At 48.9% G+C, this 11,841-nt stretch overlaps 1 long non-coding RNA gene across 1 annotated transcript; it reads right to left on the reverse strand.

The window, feature by feature from the left end:
* Positions 1–279: 279 nt before the first annotated feature.
* On the reverse strand, positions 280–4,034 carry LOC308649822. Its single transcript, XR_014022175.1, has 3 exons — positions 3,138–4,034; positions 1,296–1,407; positions 280–783 (listed from the first exon to the last, which is right to left on the reverse strand). It is a non-coding gene; the product is annotated as an uncharacterized lncRNA (long non-coding RNA).
* Between the last annotated feature and the right edge of the window lie 7,807 nt (positions 4,035–11,841).

The following is an 11,841-nucleotide window of genomic DNA, read 5'->3' on the forward strand; positions in this document are numbered from 1 at the left end:
TGGTAGCTCATTTTCCCAACTGTTTGTTTTTGAGTTTATCCAGGGTGCTTTCCTTACTGTCCCATTGCCGGTAAGATCAGGCTAAAAAAAATCAGGTGGAGAAGCTGCGGCTGGGAATGGGTGACAGATATGACAATGGGAAGACAGTGCTCCCCAGCAATCTACAGGAACTATTAAAATCTTTTAATTATCTCTACATTTAAGTTCTCCTTTTGTTAAGCATCAAAGAGTAAGTCTGTGTTTTCATTGAGTCTCTAACCAGTAAAAAGACAGAAAATCATTCTATTTTCCCTTGTAGACTTAATTCAGGATTTTCTTGAGAGGAATGCCACTAGGGATATAGAAAAGAAACTGGTCTTGGAAAAGTAACTTTGCTACTTCAGAAACAATGGCAATAATCAGTTGAAACAAGTTTCTTCCCCAACATTCTCATTTTTATTACAGATGGGAATTCTAGACTACATTGAGCATAGCATTTATTCCACCTTCTTTATTCTAAGCGCTTCTGGAAAAGAAAGAATTTGTTGCGGGTTGGCCATCGGGCAGGAGCATGCAGAAGTTGGGTATTATTCTAAGTGCATTCTTTACAGCCATGGAGGCCCAAAGCCTGGACACAATAAATGTACAAAACACAATGAGCACCGCTGTGTTTTGAGGGGCTCACAGCCTGAGTCCACAGCTATGCGAATGCCCTGGTGCAGTGGTGGGTGAACTATAGTGGGGGGTCCATCCTCCCCGGAAGGATCCTAGCAGTTCTCTGAAGTGGCAGCTCTCAAGCTGAGTCTGGAGAGAAAGTATATAATCAAGCTCAAATCTAGAAAAGCAGATTTCAATTAAGTACAGAGGAAAGACAGATGTGATTCCAAAGACCAGGAATTCTAACAACACTACCACATTCAAGATGTTCTGCTAAGGGCATAGTTTGAGCCACAAAAATACAGTGAGAATTTTCTATGCACAGAGCAACCCAGGAAGAGAGGTTGTGGGAATCAGCCTGCTGGTGTTCCTGGCTCCAACAGGGGTCAACCTCCTGATGGGACTTCTTTTCAAAATAAGATGCATTTTCAAGCTATAATAATAACTGCTCTCATCTGCCCTTCGTACTTTCCAGTCTCAGGCATCTTACATGTGATAGCTCCTCCCATTCTCACATAAACCCCAAATCTTCATTTTGCAGATAAGGAAACTGAGGCAGGAAGCATTTAAGCCAGTTATAAAAAGTCTTCCGGCTCATAGGTGGGAGAGAAAAAAATTGAAGTTGACTGATGTGAACTCACGCATTGAGGCTTGAATACCTGTGCTGGCCATGACCCATCTACCGCAGGTGCATTGAGCATCTACTAAGTTCCAGGTCTGTGTTGAGCACTTCCATGTATGGTCTCACCCTGCCAGGCTGGGAGTCAGGCACTATAATAAGGAGAAAGATAAAACTGAGCACTGAAGAGTTGATTTGCTTGCCCAAAGTTACAAAGTAGGATGTGGCAAAGCCAGAATTTGAACCCAGGGACAATGACTCTGGAAAGGGCCAGAGCTCCCAAGCATATTATGAAAGGACACGATTTAGAAGCAAGGAGGTGACAGCCCCACGACTCTCAGCATTGGGTTTACCACATCTGCCTTCCCAGTTCCCCTTTCCAGCCCTGTAAACAGGAGAAAATTCAACAGATGGTTGGCCAACATTTAAGGGAGGCTGTAGGAACTGAAAGTGACAAAATTAGCTAAAAAGAAATGGGGGACAGGCATATATGAATGTCCTAGTTATCCCAAAATGGAGAGGTGGGCTTTATTCTCCACGGCTTCCGAGGTGAGAATAAATGGGATTTTCCAATAGCAGATTCATAACTGTTTATGGAAGTCATGAGTTTCCTGATAATGGGGATTTGTTTATGTGTTTTGTTTTGTCTTCAATTTGAGGAAAACAGGAGGGAAAAAACTCAGAAAACTTAAAGAGGGGAATTCTGTACAAATGAAAAGTGGGAGGGAAGAGAGGTGGGAGAGAAAAAGAGGGAGAAGGGGAGTTACACAGAAGATGGAAGGAGAACCTCATTGTTATACAGAATACATATATGATGTTGTAATAAGAAAAATTTTTTTAAAAGTGTGTCACATTAGATTGGATAGAGAGAAAAGATGGGAGAGGAGGGGAGGAGTAGGGGGGACAGGAAGGGCAGCAGAATAGAATAGACAATATGATTGATGTATGTATATTCCATGTATGTATTATATGTCAAAATGCATTCTACTATCATGTATGACTAAAAAAAATAAATAAATAATTTTTTAAAAAAAGAAAAGTGGGCAGAATTTGCCTCTAAGGTCAGTCTCTCCTATGAGCTTATTGAATCTTAATCATCTTCAAACATCCTCAGTGCCTTTTAAGAAAATTAATATATGACAGAATCAAGACACGGAAGTTCATTAAAAACTGTTCATTCAGCATCCTATTAACCAGCATTTGCATGTTTTATCAATTCTTTTTTGGTGCATGGGGTTGATAATGACACTCCTAAGGAAATAAAGCATCCTTCGTATTTTAATAGAGAGATTGGATCACGTTCCCTTGTAATTGACTGGCGAGGGTGTTTGGTGGCAGTCTGATTCTTTTTGAAAAGTCGTGCTCTGTGAATGATAATAGTTCCCCTTTAACCAGAACAGATGATTAACCAGGATAACCTGCCTGCGAGCCACGGCACACAGCAAACATTCCAGAAGTTTCCAAACTCAAGGACTAAGCCCGGTAGTGTGTGACCCAGTTTCCCAACACAAACTCAGAGGCAGCAGATGCCAGTTCACTGCCTCCCTTGCCGGGACCTGACTTGCAAAGGGTCTTCTTTGAACATTGTGTGGCTTATTCAGCCACATGATGGGCAGGAGGGCTACTGCTTCTAAGTCAGTTTGCAAGGACATGGAGGTGGGGCGAGCCTCAGTGCACAGAGGTCTGTTCTTTGGAACTGTCTGGTGGCCGCGTGGGTGTGCCAGCCAGCAGAGAGATGTTCCAAGGGAATCCCCGCCAACCCAGCGAGACCTCCAGTAGAGATCTTCCCAGAGATACCAGCTCACGGAGTTCAGGGGAAGCACCGGACGCCCTGAGCAGCGTGTCCCCGAAGCAAGGCACGTTCACATCCCAGCGTCCTCACCTGTCCCTTCTGGCTGCTCTAATCACTGACTTATGACCTTGAAGATTCACTGTGTCAGGCTGGCCAGCCCCGCAGTGCTCACCCAGCCCCTGGGACTGGCCTGGCACAACTTCTGGCCTGTGTCCTGTGTCCAGAGGGACTGTGAGCAGCCCGGGGAGCAGGGCTGGCTGCCCAGACCCGGGGCAGAGATGGGCTGGCTGCAGGCCGCCTGCCACCCTCCGCCCTTCCTCTACGTCTGACCTGTGGCTGGATTGTCACTGGCCCGTTCCCAGGAGATCTCCTGCCCCCTGCCAGCGTCCCACGCCCGTGCCACGCGGCAGCCTGCTCCCAGGATTCATCCAGGGCTCTATAAATGCAGCTGTGCTCTAGGGACAGCACACTGGACCCCCGGAGTCGACAGGCTGCGATCTGGTCCCCCGCCAGAGCTTCCTGGGTGGTCCTGAGGCCGGGAGGTCTGTTTCCCCAGCTGCCACCAAAGCAACGACTGCACCTGGACTGCATCCCCTAGAAAATGAGCGTGGGAGATAAATAAATAGGTATGCAGGCCCCTGTGAGCTGGGAAAGCCACCGGCAGCACAAACAGGGGATCAGTGGTCTCAAGAGGAAGGGCATTCCGACCAGGACCACCACCTGGGGAAGCTGGGGGACACTACCCTCAGTGAATGAGCCTGTCACTAAAAGGCAAAGTCCATGGACAGAAAGTAGAAAGGTGGTGGCCAGGAGAGCGAGGCTGGGAGGACAGCACTTGGGGTACTGTTGATTAATAGGTCCAGCGTTTCTGTTTGAGGAAAATGAAAAAAAAAAAAAAAAAAGCCCTGGTTGCCGTGACAATGTGAGTCCATCTGCCATCGCTGAACTAGACATGAAACAACAGTTAAGACTGGGCTGGGGTGTAGCTCAGGAGTAGAGCTCTTGCTTAGTATATGTGAGGCCCTGGGTTTGATCCTTAGTGCTGCAATCAATCAATCAATCAATCAATCAATCATAAAAATTTAAAAAGTGAAAATAAGTGGTTAACATGGTATATTTAATGTTTGTGTATATTTTATCACAATTTTTTTTTAAAAAAAATAGGTGACAAAAGCTTTGTACCTCCAAGAGGCTATTTTGTTTTAGCATCATCTCTGAGACTTAACCGCAGCTAAACATTGACAAGGGCGATCAGGAAAAGGACTTCGATTTGGTGATGGGACTCCTGGCCTTTATCATGTTTCATACTCCTAGAAGATTGTCCCCCTGACACAGGAGAACATGGGTCCTCAGACTGCAGGGCACCTGGCCCTGGAGAGGAGGTACTGGGACTGCTAGGGAGCTGCTCAGCTCCCGGAGCCTCCCTCTGTTTGTAATTTCGACTCTCCTCACCCACAAAGAGACATAAAGAGCCCCTCGTGTGCCAGAGCAGGAAAGCAGGGACGGGCATGTTCCTTGAGAGGCTCTGGAGTCTTCCTCCCCTCCGTCTCCACGGACCTCAGCTCCTCCTCCCCAGAGAAGGCCGGGACCACCAGGAGCCCGCATTGTGAGCCACGTGCATGAGGGCCTCTCCTCTAGTCTCCAGGGACTGGAGAGGTGGCTTTGGCCAAGGTCACCTGAGATCAGCCATGCCCTTGTTCCTGAATCCAATGACCCTTTCCTACTTTCTGACCCTCTCTTCTGTTAGTTTCTGGGTTTCTTTTTCTTTCTTTCTTTTCCCCCCCTTCTTTGCTGGGAATTGAACCCAGGGCTGCCAGGCATAACGACACTCTACCACTGAGCTAATCCTCCCAGGGCCCCAGCTGCAGCCCTGTGGTAAGAGGGCAGCATCTCAGCACAAGGCACCCTGATGTGGGGACGGAAGAGTCCCTGTCACAGGTGTTCTTGCCAGGGTTAAGGAAACCAACAAGACAGAGAGTCACCCTTGGGTCAGTAACAGCAAGGAGCCTTGCGTACCGGACCCAAGGAGATGTTGTTATCTATAACTGGGCAGAGGGGTGGGGGCCACATGGCTGGGGAAAGGCAAGCCAGGCAGGACTATGGTGTGCACCAGGAGAACAGGGCCAGCCTGAGGCCCCGGCAGAGAGCAGGCTGGGAAGCAGGTAGCCCAGTGTCCTTCCACTTCTACTCTCCCATCTGCTCCTGGCCCCTGTGGGCCAAATCCTCCTGGGAACTTAAAAGTTTATGTGTTGAACACCTGAATCCCAGCAGCTCAGGAGGCTGAGGTAGGAGGATCGCAAGTTCAAAGCCAGCCTCAGCAAAATATCGAGGCCCTAAGCAACTCAACCAGAACTTGTCTCTAAATGAAATATTTTTAAAAGGGCTGGGGATATGGCTCAGTCGACAAGCACCCCTGGGGTTCAATTCCCTGGTATCAAAAAAAAAAAAAGCCTCACGAGGGCTGAAGGCCAGGTTTGAGAGACCCTGGGGAACACTGAGAAGGAAGGGACCGCCCTTGGTTTGTTGTGAGCCACTTTGGGTTCCATCTTCCATCTTCCCTACCTTTCTCCTTCCTGTTGAATGGAGAAAGTTTGATTGATAGCAACAAATAGCCCCAAGACTGGTCTTGAGACATGGGTATGATGACGACCTGGAAGGCCCTGGAGAAATTCTCCTTGCAGTGGCCTTAGGGACACTGTAGCAGGAAACTGGTGAGAGTGGAGGGATCTAAGCCAATGTGCTGTGACCAACAAGAAGAGCCACGTGCCCTGTGCTCTGCTCACCAAAGGCAGGCTCTGAGTCCTTCACAAAGCCCTCGCAGCGCTTCTGTTCACAGAAGAGAGCTCCCCACGTCCATTTCACAAATGGGGGTGCAGAGAATGGTCTCCCCACGTCCATTTCACAAATGGGGGTGCAGAGAATGGTCTCGGCCCAATCCAGACTCCAGGGAGGCAGAGAAGCTTTTTTCGCTGCTGTGACTAAAAGACATGACAAGAACAACTGTCAAGGAGGAAAAGTTGATTTGGGGGCTCAGAGGTCTCAGCCCACAGACAGCGGGCTCCATTCCTTGGAGCTGGAGGTGAGGCAGAACATCATGGCGGACAGCGTGGTGGAGGGAAGCAGCGGAGAGTCCACTCACCAGATACAAAATGTATACCCCAAAGGCACGCCCCAGCACCCACCTCCTCCAGCCTCCAGTGAGCACCCAGCCCATCCATCGGGGATCCATCGCTGATTGGGTCAAGGCGCTCATAAGCCGATCGTTTCTCCTCTGAATCTTGTGGCTTTGTCTCACTCACTAGCTTCTGACCACAACCGACCTCAAGCAGAGCTCTGACTGGCCCCTGCTGCTGTCTCGGGAGGGTCTCCCTGGCCCTCCTGGGGACACAGGCCACAGGGATCCTTCCCACTCACTGATTTTTTTCAAAAACAGCTCTCAGGTGTGAGGGCCTCCAAACAGGCACCGTGCAAAGACATCCCTGGGTCCTTTTCAGTGTGACACACGTGGACATGCTATTTTAAAAATAAATGAATGAAGGCCACAGCCTAAGTTCAAGGCCGGGTCAGCTGAAGGGTGGCGGCTTCTGAAGGGTGGTGCCTGCTCTGGAGCCAGCCTGCTGCAGGGGATGGCGGGAGGACAGGGACTCCAGTGCACTCCTGGTCTCCAAGGACTGGGCAAAGGCAGCCTTTTTGAAAAGGAAAATGGAAAGCAGACGCTCAGGGCTTTCGAGAAGTTCCCCCCAACAGGGTCGAGCTGTCGGGCCTCAGGGTGGGGTGGAGCCTTGGTGTCCCTGTGTCCACGGGACTGAGGCAGAGGAAGTGCGGAAAGAAGGGAGGGGACGGGGGAGGGAGTGACAGGGACAGGAAGAAGGGAGGCCAGGAGGGAGGGAGGAGGGCAGAGGACAGAAGGGGAAGCTGAGGTACAGGGAAAGGAGGAGAGGAGGGAATTTCCCCCTCTTCCCCCAAGACAGCAGGTCCCTGCTGCCCACGCCCTCCCGCCAAGTCTGGAGGAACCAGCTGGAGGCGCGGGCCCCAGGCTCCGGACTCTCAGACCCCTACCCACCCCAATCCATTCGCCCTGGGTCCTACCTGCTCGGCCTGAGCAGGTGCACCCTGAAGGCAGGCTCGCCCGCATTCCTCCCATCCACCACAGGCCACCCCCCCATGGTGACACACCCTCGCCCCCAGGGGCCTCGGGCTGGCACCCCAGGCGTCTGTCCGTCCCATCCGTTAGTGGCTCCCGGCCCCCTCTGTGCACATCTCTGGAAACTGCACCCTTCATTAACTCTCTCCATTAAACCCTTTGGGCTGGGTCTTGGGTTTCTAGCCAGGACCTTGACGGACCCTTTTTTTTCCCCAGCTCTGATTGCTTCCCCTCTACGTCGGGCATGAGATACTTTTTTGGCAAAGCTGTTAGTAAGGTAAGTGAGATGGCCTACGTGGGGCATCCGATGAGGGCCAGGCACAGTATTCAGGTGACAGCTGCCCCGGTGGGCCTCCTCCTGGGGTCATCTGACCCACCTCTTCCCACCTCTGAGCTCACTGCTGACCTACAGCGGTTTCCCATTGTCCCTACACTGGCTGTTTGTCTTCCTCCTAGGATTGTTACTATAATTCACTGCGTTCCCTTGACAAGGAACAGCTGTGGAAAGGCTCGTGAGGGCTTCTCCCTGTTCCTTCCCACTGATTATCCAGGACTCTGATCTCCTGTCCCACCCCGGACCTCGAAAACACTGAGGATTTGCAGAAGAAAAGAACTTAAAAAGCAGAGAAGATTATGGGATTGTGTTGTTTTGTTTTAAAACACTTAAAAATGTGGGAGGCTTACATTTCTATGGAGTCATCTTTTAGGCAGGGAAGCACCCGTGTATTGATTTCTACATTCATGGCCCAGATCTGATGAAGTTAGGAATTAAGAGTTCCTTTCATTCATCCAATACATTTTGTTGAGCATCTAGTATGTGCTGCTCACTGTCCTGGGCACCAGGCACTAAACAGTGACTGGAAAGAAGTTCCCTCTGTCTTTTTTATTACAGTGGAGTGGAAGGAAATGGAGAACCACCCTGTAGGTGGTAGGTCAGGTAGTGATGTTCCCTAAGAAGGAAAAGCAGAGCAGGAGAGGGGTGGGGAGGGTGTAGGTGCTGTTTTAGATGAGATGGCCAGCAAAGGCCTCTTTGATGAGGTGACAGAATTAGGAACATAAGTTTCAGAAGTCAGTGAATCAGGAAAAAGGGAAAGCCGATAAGAAGGCCCTGAGGCAGCAGAGGCCCAGCAGGTGAAGAAGAGGAGAATCAAGAAAGCCCATGAGCCCTAGCAGAGTCGGAGATGAGGTCAGAAAAGCAACGAGAGGATGAATCACGTTGGCCCCCACAGACCACGGAAAGGACTTTGAGTGTTGCTCAGAATGTGCTGGAGGCTCCTTGGAACATACTGAGCAGAACATGACACACTCAAGGTTTTAGAAGGCGCCCCTCGCTGCTGGGTGGAGACACGCCTGGGGAGGCAGGGCCGAGGCAGAGGCCCGGTGTGGCCACGGCACCAGTCCAGCACGAGCTGACGGACCCTGGGCTCCAGTTGACATGCACTCAATGATTGACAGTTCCCTTCTCTCACCCACATCCGCTGTCTGCTTTTTCGTCTGTTCCTTTTGATCCTTGGCGGACACTGTTTCGTATTCCACAATTAATTACAAAATACGGACTTTCTTAAATGGAGCAGAGTGTTGACTAAAGTTGCGTTACCAATGTGTTCTTTTATCCCATGCGCTCTAAAGAAAGAAATATAAGATTATTTTTTCAGCCTAAAAATCCTCCTAGCAATCTCAGATTTTTGAGACATTAAAAGCATGTCAGAATAGAAACGGAGAACCCTGTTGGATGATCTTTTCTTGTTGGAAAATGGTGTTTAATCATCTCTAAAGTGCTCATGTCAGACTTTCAGAAGTCATCCTTAAAAAGGAATGATTGTGGAGCTCGTTTGGGGGGATTGAATCATAGTCTAAATTTACAGGAACTGAAGGTTTTCAGTTTTATTAATAAAAGTTCCTTACTTAAGGAGAAAGCAGACATGGTATTGGTGTGCACTGCATTGTTTGGAATACTGGATATCCAATATCTCACTGTTATGGTTTGGATACGAGGGGCCCCCCAAAGCCCTGTGTGAATGCAGGAAGGTTCAGAGGTGGAAGGATTGTTTGAGCTGTAACCTAATCAGCCCATCCCCAGTTTTAAACTAGGGACCTGTAGGCAGGGAGGCCGTGGCTGGAGGAGGAGGGTCCCAGGGGGCATGTCCTGGAAGGGTTGGCCTTTCCTATGTCCCCTCCGCCACACCTCTTCTTGGGTGCCATGAATGGATGGGGCAGTGGTCTTATGTCACACCCTTCTGCCATGATACTCTGCCTCATCCTGGACCCAGAGCAATGGAGTTGAGTCACCAAGGACTAAACCTGCCGCAGTCTGGCTGGGCACAAAATCACGAGCCACTCAAACAGGAACAAACTTTATTTTGAAACTCCCGCCAATGCTCCCGGGAATTCCCTCCTACCGCACTTCCCCAACCAATGGGAGTCCCTAGCAGGCCAAGGTGGACAGCAGGGGTCTAATATCCATTTGAATGCAGATCTTAACATAATCATATCATCTCAATGGCTAGCTGGCGTCACCTTTCAACCAAAAATGCCATGCATCATTACTACTTGGCTATGGCTCTTAGCATAAACCTCTGGAACTGTGTACCAAAACCAACTTTTCCTCCTCTAAGTTGTTCTTGTCAGGTACTTTGGTCACAGTGAGGCAAAAGCTGACTAAAACACCCTCCCTAACTACCAGTTCCTACAGAGCACTTATACTTCCTGGCCATGTCAGGCTTGACCACTTAGTTTGTGGTGGCCAACGAAGTGTGAGTGGAAAGTAGCTTGTGCCTCTTCTGAGCAGAAGGTTTAAAAACTATCACATGGCCTCACGGATGCTTTTTCCCCTCTGCCATGAGGTAGACAGACTCAGACAGGGGCCCCTCCTTCAGCTTCGGCTTTACAATAAAAACCACACAAAGTAGAGCTCAAGTGTCCTCCTAACTGTGACCCGAGAGAGGAAAAGGTCTTCTTTTTCTTAGGACATTGAAAACGGGGAATTGTTTGTTACTGCAGCACAACTCAACCTGAGTAGACTGATCAAGGTATTCAGAAGTCCCTCCTCATCCACAGGGAATATGTTCCAACACCTCTGAAACCGTGAATAGGACTGAATCCTAGGTATACTACTTTTTACTATAGGTACACATATACAGTGGTGATCAAGTTTCATTGGGGCAGTAAGAGATTGCTATAGCTTAGATTGACGTGGATTGAATGTCCCCCCAAGGCCCAAGTGTCCAGGCTTGGTCTCCAGCTTAGTGCTGTTGGGAAGCGATGGATGCTTCAACAGGTGGGGCCCAGTGGAAGGTCTTGGTTCATTTGGGGTAGGCCTTCAAAGAGATGTAGGACTCAGATCTCCTCTTCTCTTGTGCATCCCAGCCGTGTGGCAGCAGCTTTGCTCCACCACAGGCTCCTGCCATGATGTGCTGCCTCGCCACAGCATGGTATTGGTGTGCACTGCATTGTTTGGAATATTGGATATCCAATATCTCACTGTTATGGTTTGGATACAAGGTGCCCCCCAAAGCCCTGTGTGAATGCAGAAATGTTCAGAGGTGACGGACCTGTCAATCATGGGCTGCAATCATGAGCCAAAACAAACCCTCCCCATTTATCAGTTCTTGTTGTTACAGTGATTGAAAGCTAACATAGATCAAGAACAGTAACTAATAGGAAAATAATTATAACTATGTAGTATAATAAAAGTTATGTGAAAATCATCCTTTTCTGCTCTCTCAAAATATCTTAATACCTCGTATCACTGTATTTTTAGACCACAGGTAACTGCAGATACTGAAACTGGAAAGCAAAACTGTGGATCAAGGAGGATTAGGATACACCTGGACTTTATCTATTTTTGTTTCAAATGAGTGAAGGCCTGGAGGAGGTCTGTGGCTTGCACTAACACGAAAAAATAATAACCTAGAGAAAACTTCAGTGGCATTTAGAAGACTTCCTAAAGTCTCTAGCAGTTTCTGTTTCCTCCAGCTTACTCTTTGGGGACGGGAGGGGGGGGTCTAATCCAGGAAATCTCCAAGGTGCAATTTCATGTGGACCGTCCCATTCAATTTCTCAACCTGGGCCCCGGGCTATAGACAATTTCCCAGTCCTTGAAAGCAGTGAGCTGATTTTGAATATGCTGGCCCGCGGAGCAAGTGAAGAGAGAGGGATGAAATGTCGTGTCCTCCGGCAGACTAGGCCGTCTTGGGAGATGTTATTATCCCAGCCTGCCTCCCAGATCCTGAATTGAGTTTTGGCAAAGTCTATCAATAACTTAGCATTTCAGGGAGCGTTCTGAAGTTACTCGGAGATCCTCTTAAGTGTGTATATAGATCGGGTAATTTATATTCCCCCAGTTTGAAAGTCCTCAGCAGTTAGTCAATGCACTTAGCAACACAAATCTAGACTCCTTCACTTGACCTTGTAAGTTCAAAGGCATGAGCCAGCGCGGCTTACACACTGCCCGCCTATCTCCAATCTGCTCTTTCTCTCTTCTGCACATGCTGGTCCTCCTTCAGATTTCTGAATACTTCAAAATCTCTCTTACATGAGCAATGCAATTATTATTTCTTCCTTCTGGAACATTCCTGACTCTTCACCCATTGAATTTCCCAAAGCATAAAAGATGCTTCCTGAATAGTTGGGTTCTCCAAAGAAGGGGTA

Source organism: Spermophilus citellus, assembly GCF_964194105.1.
Source record: "Spermophilus citellus genome assembly, chromosome: 5".
NCBI classification, from domain to species: domain Eukaryota; kingdom Metazoa; phylum Chordata; class Mammalia; order Rodentia; family Sciuridae; genus Spermophilus; species Spermophilus citellus.